The sequence below is a fragment of the Antennarius striatus genome, chromosome 22 (assembly GCF_040054535.1).
Source record: "Antennarius striatus isolate MH-2024 chromosome 22, ASM4005453v1, whole genome shotgun sequence".
Taxonomy (NCBI): Eukaryota; Metazoa; Chordata; class Actinopteri; order Lophiiformes; family Antennariidae; genus Antennarius; species Antennarius striatus.
In genome coordinates this window covers 12,185,189-12,199,313 of record NC_090797.1, presented here as the reverse complement: position 1 = coordinate 12,199,313, position 14,125 = coordinate 12,185,189, and the positions used below count along the sequence as shown (strand labels likewise).

Sequence of the window (14,125 nt, the reverse complement as noted above, 5' to 3'; positions counted from 1 at the left end):
TGGACCGTAGTGGTGGCGCGCCCGGGGTGCAGCGGCTCTGGACCAACACTCCATCTGGCCTTTGAAATTTCGTTGTACCATCTGTGTATGTGTATAAAGACAATAATGAAAGTTTGACTTTTTTGACTTTTGACTTTTTGAACATGCTTCTGGAATACACAAGGTTTCCTGTTTCATCTATGGTTCCACAACTAACAGCTCAGTATTTAGCTCCTACTCCTAACCAGACAGACTCTGTCAGTACGAAATGCTTCAGCTTTTCTTGCAGCTTATTTTATGGATGACTAAATACAGATTAGCTCTGTAAGTGCATTCTATTTCCAGCTACCGTCTAGGGAATATGGCAGGAATTTTATATATTTCTTTTTGAGTGACATGTGTCAGAAACTATTTCATTGAATTACATAACATTTAAACACAGATATTCTTTACAAAAATGCTATTTGATGAATTGTGTCTTTTGCTCTTCGGCCAAAAAGATATTCCCTTGTATTGAAACCAGGGGTTAATCTGTTCTTTTCATGGCCGCCACCAATACCAATAACAGTGGATAATATGTAATGACATGGGTAACAAACATCTGAACTGATATACAGTATATTCGTCATAACCTCCGGTGTTAACGTTTGGTTTCTTGTGATGGAATGCAATGAAGTACTCTTAAGGACTCTTTGGGACTGTTCTAAAGCGGTACATTTATTTATACTTGATTGATGGATGGATGGACAGATGGATGGATAGATGGAGGGATGGATGTCTGGACAGACGGATGGACGACCACAAAAAATGCAAACTCGTTTACGGAGGGAATAATAATTCCCACTGCTGCATGATATCAACCATTATGCCTAATAAGTCAGGACAATATATTGCTTATTGGGTTTACAATTTTGGAAAATATTTGTTGTGAAATAATAGAAGTTACTACAAGCCTTTTTTAAAATTGCTTGCTGTTATTGTTAATGTTCCAAACCTGCAGCGATGACACACTTTGATTTTGACTTTTCATTTGAAACTCAAGGGCATCTGAGGATCAGTCATTCAGAGGCATGCGCTTATCGCGATGGGGCTGCTGACCAACCTCAAAAGACCAGGCAGCTCTCTGACAACCAAAGGAACAGATCTATAGGGTCCGATCACTACTGGCTGCTTGGGGAACGACTACCTGCAGCTGACTGACATCATCAATTTGCCACCATAGTAGATGAGAGATGAGAGCAAAGGGTGAGGATGTAACAATACTGATGGTACAGCAGAGACAGATCTCTTTCTATGGTTCTGTCTGATGATTCAAACTCTCCCTCATTGCCACTCCTTGAAGTGATCGCCAGGCTCTGTGATACTGTCATTCGGAACAAGCGCTTTACTGCTGATGAAAAAGCTTTCAGGATAATTTCCAACACACAATGAAAAAGTGATAGATGTGCTGCTGTAGAGTAGTTTAATTCAGATGACAGTGGTTTCTGTCAGTGGTTGAAATGGTCTTTTGTTCCACTCACATTAACCCAGTACAAATATTCCAGAAATATTAACACGTAAAATAAATGATGGGTCAGTGATTCACACCTGTATGACACCTGTTCCAGCTCCACAAATACCGATGGACTTAATGTGATTGGTTGTGGGTGAGGGCAGCCACACCCTGTCTGAGAATGAAAGACTACAGTCTATAGTCATGCTAGCAGGTCTGTGCAGCGAAGAACTGTTTTCATCACCTTAGTTTAACATGTTACCATGCGAACAGCAACTAATTAATGATTATGATGGCAACTGTTCAGAAATATAAATTCTATCGCTAACTAAATCAAACTCACAGTTCTTTCCAGGGCTTTGAACCGGTTCATGGAACGAAAACAGAGACCAGAAACTTTTTGTATTTTGACAGGAACGAAAACAAAACCAAAAACGTCGTATTTTTTAATGTTCTGGAACAGAATCGGTTATTCAAAATAATAGTAACCGGTTAATACCTTTTTTTTTCTCATTCTGACCTTACATTTCCCTTCCTGTTATTCACTCAATGCGTGATGAGAGGAGAGCAGTTCAGGCACATCACCAGCAGTCAAGGAAAAGGCAGTCTCCCAATCTAGATTGTATTCCTAACAGGTAAACACTGCAGTTTGTCAATCTAAAAAAAATGTTTGATTTAGACATTAACTCATTGGGGCAGAGTTCCCCGGATGCTGCTCTGAAACTTTGAAGCTTTGAAACTATGTTTCATCATAAGAAGCCGTAACTTCTCCATCGCCCTCTGATTCTTGATCCTCTGCTCTGCAACTGGATCAGTGCTGTTGTTCTGTTTACTGTAGGGACGTCTAGGTAGGTAGCTTTAGGACTATTTAAAAGTCATAAAGCCACGTACCTATTTATATTTACTATATTTACTATAAGGAACTATATTTTTTGTTCAGGTACACCAATTCAACGTAAAACCGGAAACGTTATAATACTGTTTCTTTTCAGAATGGCAAAAAAATCTGACTTAAAACCCTGGATCTGTGGGGCTCTAAGACGTACCAAGCATCAATTTTAGATAAAATACCACTCGATAGCTGGAAGTAATTTCCTGTAGAGGATTATGAAACACAATGCTATATTAGAAATGACAGCCTGTCAGGAACCAGAGGCAGACGGTTCACTTATGATTTCCAAAATGATCTCCCCTGAAATTTCAAACAAAAAAATGAGAGAGTGTTCCTGTTTGGTACAGCACACAAGGGGAGACATCTTTAAACAGAATGAACCCTGAAGGTCAGCCAGCGAGGAACAGTCATCAGCCAGGCAGGCAGAAACAGAAGGTTGCTTTATTGAACACAGACAATCCAGAAATGTTTTGGCTTCTTGATGATGATTTAAATGTAAAATGGACAAAAATAAAACGTGTAAAGATGTGACACTGAACATTTTGCAATCAGTTTACGAGACTTACATCGAAGGACAAAGTAGGGCAGAAGATTCTGTTGTCTTGAAAAAAATGAAAGTTGCAGCACCAACCCTCCTGCACAATTTTCTGGCAGTAATTCCAGTATCTCAAATTAAATGTCATCCATCAACAGGCTGCTGAGTCGACAAACGCGAGCTGCCTTTACATGATTTCTGTCTATTTCACAATAAAGCTTCTTTCAGTATCCTGAGGGTTTGGCTCCAGAGGGTGTAAACGCCCACCTTATAATGACAATAAACTGCACTGTGCTTGTTTGTGTGATGTTTAATAGAAACCACTTGCATAAATGTGGCCTTTTCATTTACTGTGTTATCCATTAGCTGTTTCCCTACATTCTACAAAAACATTGTCGGTCAGCAGCCGAAACAATACCTGAGCATTCATTGTCATATTCATTTTCAAACGTAGAGAATATACAGTAGCTGGATGGATCATGATTTTGATGTCAAAGACATTTAAGTATATCGCAAATTATATAAAACACAGTTTGATAGGATCTCATTAATCAAGATTGCGATCAAAGTATGTGAGCCTTCTGTGTCTGTACTCGTTCAGTAAGTTCAGCTCGTCTCAGATCAGAAATACACATAAAAATGTGCATATGATTAAATAAGACAGCTTGGTATTGCAACAACTGTTTGGAAACAACACAGTGGTGTGAGTGGGATTCAGTCCAAACGTGTGTGTGTGTCTGTATGTGCACATCCAGATCCATGCAGGGAAATTTCACCCAGTTCAACAGTGTGACTCATGGATCCATTGTGAAAAGTTTTAGGAACAAAATGGGGCTCTATCACCAACAGTGTAGGCATGCTACACATTAGCTGGTATTAGGATCAATTCATTGTTTTGGTCTTTTAGAGAGACTTGTTGCCCCACCCCCTATGCCAACCGCCCGCCTCCAAAAAGAAACGTACAAAACGTCTTGTTTATGGAAGTTGCATCATTTAGTTCTGGACTCATTTCAGCAGCGCGTGAGCATCTTAAATGCATCTCGCAATCCTGATCAATGATGCGGCTCTCCTCTGCTCCGGCCTGATAGGTTGTCTTAGTTGCACTCAAAACAACATCGCCCACAGGTTTCTGAAGGGCCAAGTGAAGCAAGTGTGAAGTGTGTAGTGACTTTGCTTGCATCACATACTTTCATTGAAGTGACCGGTTAGAGTTCACACAAATACGTTAGAGTGCAGTTCACGAGAGGCCAAACAGAACACCGAGAACAGCCCAATGAACTGGGGCAGAATGATGGTCACTGCTATGAATTGGGAGGGAGACGGAGAAATTGTTTTTAAAAAATTTACCATGACCTACACATTTTTTGTGCCTCTGGCTTTCTGAAAATGTTGCTTTTTGTTTTGTGATTATATCTCATCAGGTTTCAGAGATGTGTACCTGAAAAGGTATAAAAGTGAAAATTTGACCTTGACCTAGTTTTTCAAGGTCAAGGCCATCATCTCATTTTCATCCCCTTTGAATGTGCTTTTTCTTCTTCTTCATTTTGCATGTGAATATATTTGGTGGACGAAGGGACGAAAACACAAACACTGACAATTACAGTACATCACCGCTTAGCAGGATGTAATGAAGTACATGGGAAGTACCACTAGGGCTGAAACATGGAGCAAACTGAACTGTTAATTCTGGTCCAATGAAAAAGCAAGATTTTCAAAAATATTGTGATATCATCAGCCAAATGTTGTTACGTAAATTGTAATTTAAGAATACGATTTGGGACTCCCATGTCCCAAATAAGCTTAAATTAAAACAAAATTGACAGACTTGGAGCACAGACCTCTAGGACTGTCTGACTATTTATCTCTCACACAAACCCAAGTTAACAGACCAATATTTGAAAAATGACATGAAATGAAAACAGTAACGTGGACGAAAGTAGATGAGCTCGCGCCCATTTACCATCATTTAAAAAATATATTATGTACAGTTCTCTGTCTTGTCCGACCAGTGTTGGTCCATGTTCCCTTAAAGAAGGCTGGAAAACATCAGTGCAAACACAGAGCGAACAAACTGTCAGGAAACAGATTTGTGTCTACCTTAAGAGATGCTTTGTTTGTCATTTGGGAACATTTTGGCTTCAGGCAAAGGTGACAAGATACAAAAAAGGAAAAATAATAGAACTCCCATCTGTAATAGTTGAGTATATTTACAGCATAGACCACAGAAAAATGTGCAAGCAGCGTATGAAAAATTTCCTCCGGGATTAATAAAGTATCTATCTATCTATCTATCTATCTATCTGTCAACTAAATAATTGTTCTTTCATCCTAAACAAATGCACTAAATAATTCATTTATATATTTTGCCCATTTCCTACATTCAAACCTTTATTATTAGAGTAATGACGTCTGCAGGAACAGACATGCCTACAAAGGACTGGTGTGTTTTAGCTTCCATTGACAGGCAGGTGGTTTTCACCTGGTTAAAACGGTGCTCCCATTCTGCTATAATATCACTGACAGCATAATTCTTACAAAACAAGTGGAACGCCACTAAAAAGGTCAGATTGCAAAATGAAAACTGCATTTCTTTTCTTTTCAAAAGGCAAAAAGGGGTGACTCATCGCTCACTAACATCAATGCATCTGATCCCTCTGAGCGGCAGGTGGGCAAGAATGCTGATGAGACGGAGGAGGAGTGTGATGGGAAGGTCTAAACTCCCGTAGTGTCAAGGAGACTGTGATGACCTTTAGTCTCCTCATAGGAGAAACACTGCAGCTGCTCGGTTTATAGCTGCCTGTTGGCTCAGAACAAACTCACCTCTCCACAGAGACAGAGAGGAATATCATACAGAACACAGAAGTACCGCTCACTACCATGAAAATGTGTATGACGCATGCAGCCCGACTTGAATATGTGTCTGATTGTGTCTTTTTGCATAACAGGAAAGATACGAGGCAGAGATTCCTTTACATTCAGCCTTATCCATATTTTACAGTTTAAAGGATTGGCAGATTTCACCATGAATTACCACCATGAAGTGCAAAGGTCACGCTATTCTTGTGCCCTGAGATTGACCTTTGAGGAAATGAGCACAAGGGGGAAAAAAAGAGGAAGCCGGAGGAAAGACAAGATTATAGTCATCATCTCTTTCTAATCGGTGCCATAAATTTCAACATATTTCTGTATTCTGCCACCTGCAGACGTTTACAGTAGCTGCCCAGGTGTCAGGACACACACTGATGTGTGTTTTAGCATTGGTTTCACCTCGGAGTCTTCCACACACAATTACAGCAAAAGTCCACGCAAGAGAGAGTTGTATGAACAGGAACACAAGCAGACTACATTTATTCAGATCAAGTGCACATGTATTTTAACACTAACATCAATGCAAATGGGATGAAGCAGCATGCACATGTGTAACAGAGCGCAGAGAGCTGAAGGAAGCACCTACCTGACACAGCTCAGGCATCCGAAAGAAGTGAAAGCCACAACACAGCATCCGAGAGAGAGAGAGAGAGGGGGGGGGGGGGGGAGAGAGAGAGAGAGAGAGAGAGAGAGAGAGAGAGAGAGAACAGACAGACAGAAATGACATCACCATATTTTTTTTCCCCCTCTATAATATAAGCCGGTGCTGCAATGCTGCCGGTGTTGGCAGGGCAGCAGTAAAGCTCCCTCTGCTCGCTGATGAGGAGGAGGAGGAGGAGGCTGCACAGAGAAGGATCCTCTGCTGGGTCTGACCCAGTCTCCACACACACACACACACACACACACACACACACACACACACACACACACACACACACCTGATCAAATCAAATCACCCAGAGGAACTACGTCACGTTCTGGTGATAAACCCACAGGAAACATGTGTATGAAAATAAAACAAACTGAAATGTATGTTGAAATAAAAACATAAGCACAATTGTGAATGTTCCGGTCTTCAACCAATCAGTGAGCAGCATCATTCAGAACAGAATTGTGTGTGAGTGTGTGTAAACTCATAAAGCAATATTGACTTGTTTGATTTCATAGACAGTGAACTGATGTTGTGGTCTGTGTGCAGTATCTCCCAGCATTAAACACAGATAATTAAAAATGATGGTGGGAGACCCGCACCCACACACACACACACACACACACACACACACACACACAGTTTGTACATTTATTAGATATGACCTGTCTGTCACATGTCTTTTTACTTCATCTATATTGTATAATCATACTGTTGCTGCCTGTTTTCGTACAATGAAAATGAAGGCTGTCTGTTTGGTTTTTTTAATGTTCTGTAATGCCAGTTGTTTCTAGAACACACCTAAACACACACACACACACACACGCCTGGCGCTTGAAGCTGCTGCTGAAGCATCAGTCAGGTTTATCTGCTCGGCCACAGCTCTGCTGCAGGAGGCAACACAGTGGACCAGAGTAGTGTTCTCTAGTATTTTTCTTTAGTGCTGTTCTTTATGTTGAATAAAGTCAACTGGACTTTTAAAGAATAGCTCTGAAGACATTCTGAAGAATAGAAACCTCTTGAACGAGAGACGAAACATCCATCTAGGTTTTCCTACAAAGACTTTTCTAGCATGAAGTGGATGACAGAAAACCCAAAATAACAGTTGGAACACTTTGGATATTCTGGCTATCCAAATGTGCAGACAGAGAGTCTGCCCTGTCCTACTCTCGCTAAAGCTTTTATAGAAATCTTTGTACTTTTTTTGTATTTACAGCTACTGTTGAGTAAATACACTGAAGGTTGACTGTGAAATGATTGTTATAAGATGTTTATCCAGGAAGAAAATCAGGCAAAGGTTGTTGTTTTTTTTGTTGTTAAAACACAATTTACCATTCATAGAGACAAACATTATGTTTCTATGCCTCATAGTTTTGGAGTTCCTCACTGGTGTGTAGTTGAAGTGAGGTTTCACCCAACGGCTGTTTACTCTTAACAGGTTAAATTCAATGGTATGGAGTCACTCAGTTCACTCCCTTCTTCCTGTCTTTCAAATGTCTGTCAAAACCTAAAACTCATTTGTTGTTGACCATAACCTCCTGGTATATGAAACTGTTTCCTTGCTGAACACGAGTTCAATCAAAACCGTCATGACCTCCCCTGACAAATTAAACATCAACTCATATTTGGGTAACGCTGTGAAATATGATGGTACGTGATGTCAGAAAATCAGAATAATTATAATAATTATGCATAATCGTTAAATTAATCTGTATAAAATAAAATAAAATTTTTAAAAAAATTAAATCACCTGATTTCTGACTGGTGCTCAGCAATGACATCATCGAGTTACACTTACTAAACTGAGCCCCACTTTAGCTTTCTAATCTCTCGAGGTACACAACTTTTCAATGAGCACATACTGGCATCAAATGATCGAGACTGTCCCTATCAACTGAAGGAGATCTGGTAACACTAACACAAACTTGAGATGTGGCATCATTGGGTACGACAATCATTGTGTATGAAAGCGTTGTCATCTCACCTCTGATCAGCTCTGAGGTGAACAGACACCTGGAACGATGCGCGAAGCTTTGCCTAATCTCAAAATTTTTAAAAAGGAAAAACATTTACAGCCATCAGAACTGCTGAAGCTACATAAATACAATAACAGAGGAAACATTTAATGCAGTACCTTTGTTTAGGTACTGTTTAAGTATCGGCTGAACTTGTACAAACAGGTAGCATTGACTGCCGTCTGCACACCCTGTCAATGTGTAACCCTGGATGTGTGTTATTCTGCCTTGTCTTACGGATGTTCTATGCTGCAGCTGAAACACTCAGGCCAATCATAGGCAAAAGCTTCACCTACAGCTTTCGTGACGCAGTGGATAAGCCCAGCGAAGTCTTTGTTGGGGGGCTGTGGACCAAACACTGTGTCTTCTACAGGTCTGCCGGATGTAATAAAAGACGTGTGTGCAGAAAAACCAGACTCCTCTGAGAGGGGAATCTTACCACCGCTTGAGCCAAGCTAAGTAAACTCATGATTTGTAAATGAAAGCTATCAAATTTCACACTGAATTCTTTCACACTGAAAGAGCTGAACCACTGATGATGATGACGCTGACCTCGAATATCTATATTAGTTCAAAAGATATCTGACACGGAATTTTCAATTTGTTATCGGTTCTTCAACAAACACATGCAACCCTAGCGGGACTGTGGATCAATGGATTCGAAGTGTCACTGCAGCTGGACTTTTACTCACTAAGTCGAAAAACTGAAACAAGACGCTCTCTTTTAGGGAAACTGCATTTTAGATACGCAGTAAAAATGTGTCCTGTCTTCATGCTCTGGGAGCCTGACAAGGGCGAAACGCTGACGTTAATGGGATGAGGCATTCATAGATGGCTTGACACACCCACACTCCATCAAAGAACAGATCCTGCTCAGCAGTGGACCATGTAAACCCTTAAGCCCTGGAGATAGGTGTGAATGTCAGCCTTGTGTGTGTTCTGTTTAGTTTGATGTCGGGGAGCCGTAGATAAAAGTGGAATAATGAAGGGAGGAAGCCACTAGATGAAAGGTGGGCAATAATACGGTTTATTCCCAATAAAAATAGCTCTTTTCAAGCCTCCTATTGGCCAGGCGTTCCCACTGGATGTAACACAGACATGGTGAATTAAAATGTATTGTGCTCTGCTGACAGATAAATGCAACCTGACAAGCAACTTTCTATCTTCACCGGCTGGGAAGATTACACCCTCTTTCACAAACACTCCAGCAGCACAGTGTTTCTCACATCTCCCACCTGTGTTAAAGGCTGGAGGCAGCACGGCTGTTGTGAGACTCTAACATTGCTGACAGGTAAATATTAGCTCGGTGAGGAACTCAACTTGACTTTGCTGTTTTTTACTGTTTCTTGATGTGGCTGCCACGAGACCAAAAGGCAACCCGTCCAAAAACGCATCTAAATGGATAAATAGGGCTGCAGCTAAAAGGAAAATATGTATCATCATTTCGGGGTTAGCTTTCTTTTAAAGAACCATAACTGTGATTAAATACTAAACACACAGGCGTTTCGCTCCACTAGTATCAGCTGATATAAGCACTAATCGGTAGTTACTCATCTATGAGTGTAACCATTAGCAGTTTTCAACCATTTCAGATTTTCGGTATCTCGACCACAAACATAAACATTGATTTATGTGTAAAAAGGCTGTCTATCTATAATGCATAGAATGAATCAGATGAGAACTGACTTATTTAAACGTACCGTTGATAACAACAAAACATAAATGATGTCTACATAAGAAGACGGTGGCTTTCGTTATCAACAAAACACAGCTGGAAAAACAGTCTAAAATAAATCTGTTCATAATCTGCTCACTACATTTTGTCCTTCACATTGTACCTTTTTTATCTGGTTTCTGCCACACGTGTACATTAATAAAGCTGTAAGAAAAACAAACCAGAGCTACTCTGCACACAAAACACCACCTTTCATTTCTGTAATAACGTGCAGAATTCTGCCCTACATGTGAAGCATGACCGTGCTTAGAATTTTAAGCAAGAACCCAATTTACCTAATGGATTTTTACATGAAGCAGGAATATTCCCTTGCCAAGCACATGACAATATTAACCAGGTTCATTAACATAAGTGACTATCTACAGTAAAGTCTCCATAAAGGCTTTCTAATATTTCAAGAAAATATAATGCTGCTAAATGTTAAAGTACCAACTAATGCACATGTAATGTGTTATTCAAGCCCAGAACCACACACATGCTAAAAGAGACCACCGTGACATGGCTTCATTTACAATTCAGTCACGTCATATCACCATAAACCACATCCAAACTAGAAAAAAAACTGTACATTTGCCTGGGATTTGCATGAAACTAAAAGTAAGAATTTTCAGACTGAATTTGAAATTTAATGAAGTGATGAGTCTGTCACCAGAGATCTAACACACAACTATTATCACAAACGAACGTTTCAACATTTCCCCAAGCAAACACAAACAAATATTCTTTGATTCTAGTTCCTAAAATTTTATGTTTTTGAGACATTAGAATACTAGTTGGAATAGTATTTTCACATTCTTCTAGAAAAGTACAAAAGACATTCAGAAATTAAGATTGTAACTGGTTTATAATGACAGTAATTTTTGGGTGCACCCCAAAAACCGTCTGACCAAAAAAAGACATTCATACATAAAGATAAAAAGGGGGTATCTGTTCTAGAAGCCGTGTGACCAGGTGAAAAAATATTTCCAATTCATTTTCCATTTCAATAAACCAAACAAAAAGTACCAATCGCTGGTTTAGGTCAACACAACTCAGACGCTCACAGGGATGAGCCAAAATTCAAATTCCCTGCACAGAGGAGTGTTCAGGGAAAAGACTGCAGTTCAAGAAAGACAGAATGGAAACTCCATTTAGCTAAACAAATAAGCTGCTCCTGCTTGTGGTCTTGGATTGCAGACCAGATATCAAAAAGGTTTGGCATGGAAACTTTAGGATTGACATGCAAATAAGGAGAGGAATGGAAAACATGTAAATACAGTATGTAAATCCTAAATTAGGCCCACAGGGTACACAGAATAATCAACTGAATGGTGTTTTTACCATTGACTTTAACAAGTTAGCCCATGCTGTACTGTTATTTATAAATCAATTGTTCTCTGCCTTTCATTCATTATTATCTTTATACCTCAGCTTTCATATTCAAAGCGCACATGCAAGACGGAGGAAGGAAGAGAAGCTTCCAGAAAACAACACGATGGGCTGGTGTCCGATGTCTGACGACAGTCCAGGGTTCTTACAGGACGCATCGGATGTCCGACACGATTAGGAAGCGTTCTGACAGCCGAGCCGGTGTCCGGTTTCCCCGGTCAGGTGAAAGTGGAAACAGAGCACCGGAGCTGGGGAGGCTGCAGACGCAGGGCATCAGGATCACGTGTTCGGTGATGCGAAGCCAAATGTGTTTACAGCACGATATCCACTACAATCCCTTTTTTTTAAAAAAAAAAAAAACCCCAGATTATGTCTTTTTGACATATTCTTCCATAAAATCTCGCCCAAAACAACTGACTGCAGTAAAATGATGCATGCCTCAACACAGGTCATTTTGCCGGGTGACAAACACCACGTCCTGTAACGCACAGCTGCTAACAAGCTAACGATGCACATACGACTCAAATGTTACCACTGGGATGTAATTTACAGAAACATAAAGAGATGGCGAAGCTGCTGTAATAACTCATACATCACCAATCTGAGTTTATTACATAATAGTACGCGCTGCTAGACTGCAGAGTCGTCGCTGTCAACTCTTAAAACGACAAATATCGAGAACTAGCAATTATGCTAACGGCGATCATGAAAACTGGTGGATGGAAAAACTGGTCTGTTTTAGTGATTTTGTTTGCTTGTCAGTTACCTTTGGCGTCCTTCGGGGACCTCCGGTAGGCTGTCTGACGGGCACACGGAGGGAAACGCTGGCTGTGAACGCTTGTTTGCCTGCTAGCTGTTAGCTGACGCGCTTTAACGTTCAAGTTATTGCTATGACATACAGTGACGTATCGCGTCGCGCTCACAGCAATGTTATCACGATATTCCAACAATCAGGTCTGGATAATCAGAAAATACACTTTACATTTACTGAATTACATTTATTTCCCCTGTCTACGTATCGATATTCAATCAACTAGATAGCCACTAGTTCACCTTGCACAGTTTCGACCACTGCTTTACGATGACAGTGGTCAAGGTAACCGAAATGAGGTACACTTCCGGTTAGAATTTTCACATTAAAATACAGCGCCCTATTTTAATATAAAAATAGAGCGTTCTGAAAATAGAGCGCATGTTGTCTTTATTTCTAGTGTTCATTGTTGTAATGATATATTTAATTGGAACATTTTTTTTGTTGCACCTAAAAACCTTTATTGTTGCGTAGAATGGTTTCCACTTTTTCCAACACCCTTACGTCTCCAGATTTGCAGGTTTCGGCACAAACCAGTACTAGCTGTTAAATTTTATCACATTGAAAGAAATGTAAAAAATTTTGTATGTGATAATATGTTAGTATATTTTTTTATCTGCATATTGGAAAAAGCTTTTTGCCTTATCATTTAAGTGTCATCAATTGTTAAACGGAACTCTGTTTAAGATAGATAGATATATACTTTATTAATCCTGGAGGAAAGCAACATAATGTAAGTGATAAATTAGGTAATGTTTTGATTTTTCTCTATTTTGTTCTTGTTGTGTAGTGTTACTTGCCACAGAAATATTGATTTCTGATATACAGTATCAGTCAAGTGTTTATTTATTATCATATTGAAGGGTTACCAGCGCGCCGTTTCCGATTTATTTTGAAAGCCAAAGACTCAATATCCGCTCATTGAGTTTATCTTGACAGAACAGCAGCAGACGTCAGACTCGTTACTGCTCGGCGATCGTTTGATTTGCCTGAATAGCTTGTGTATAAATTACTTCCTTAATGTATATGGCCTCGTGCTCAGTTATGGTAAATGCTGAACAATTGAATGAACTTACAAAAAAAAAGACACTTAAACCTCTTTGGTTTAAGTGTGGTCAATTACGTCATAAAATGAAATCCTATACATGTTTGCTGAAAAGTGTTAATGTTGGAATAAATACTAATCGTATGAAACATGACATATAAACCAAATCGACTCACATGTGGAAGGCGGTGGTGTAAACTTGACTATGACAGGATGTGGTGTTATCCTTTTATTGGCACGTCAATTCAACTGGCTAAAGAAAGAGTGACATCCTGTGGCTGATGGGGGGCTTTGGAGCATATCTGTGACAACGTTCTCCTTAAAATAAATTAAATTGTATCCGAAGCTTAACTCCCCGCCTTGCAACGTAGATTTAAAGAATTTAATATAAAAAGAAAAGAAAAGTGCTATATAAATCGAATCAATAATAATAATAATAATAATAATAATAATAATAATAATAATAATAATAATAATAATAATAATAATAATAACAATTATTATTATTATTATTATTATTATTATTATTATTATTATTATTATTATGTTGTTGTTGTTGTTGTTGTTGTTGTTGTTGTTGTTGTAGATTTACATTTTATCTGGAATAATCACCATGCTTTCCATTCTTTCCTTTTCCTATTTTGGATTTCCAACTAAATGTCAGATATTATTGAGACAAACTCCTCTGTGTTTTTAGTAATTATGTGCAAATGTCCATCCATCCATCCATCATCAG

The 14,125-nt window shown here is 39.3% G+C and overlaps 1 protein-coding gene across 6 annotated transcripts in view; it reads right to left on the bottom strand.

The window, feature by feature from the left end:
* The window catches only part of osbpl8 (oxysterol binding protein-like 8), a 60,425-nt gene extending 47,815 nt beyond the window's left edge, over positions 1-12,610 (bottom strand). For 3 of the 6 annotated variants that reach the window (XM_068306827.1, XM_068306831.1, XM_068306833.1), the window contains exon 1: positions 12,300-12,580. The gene's annotated coding sequence lies outside the window, so the exon portion shown is untranslated. The other 3 variants (XM_068306828.1, XM_068306830.1, XM_068306829.1) reach the window with 3 other exon arrangements.
* Between the last annotated feature and the right edge of the window lie 1,515 nt (positions 12,611-14,125).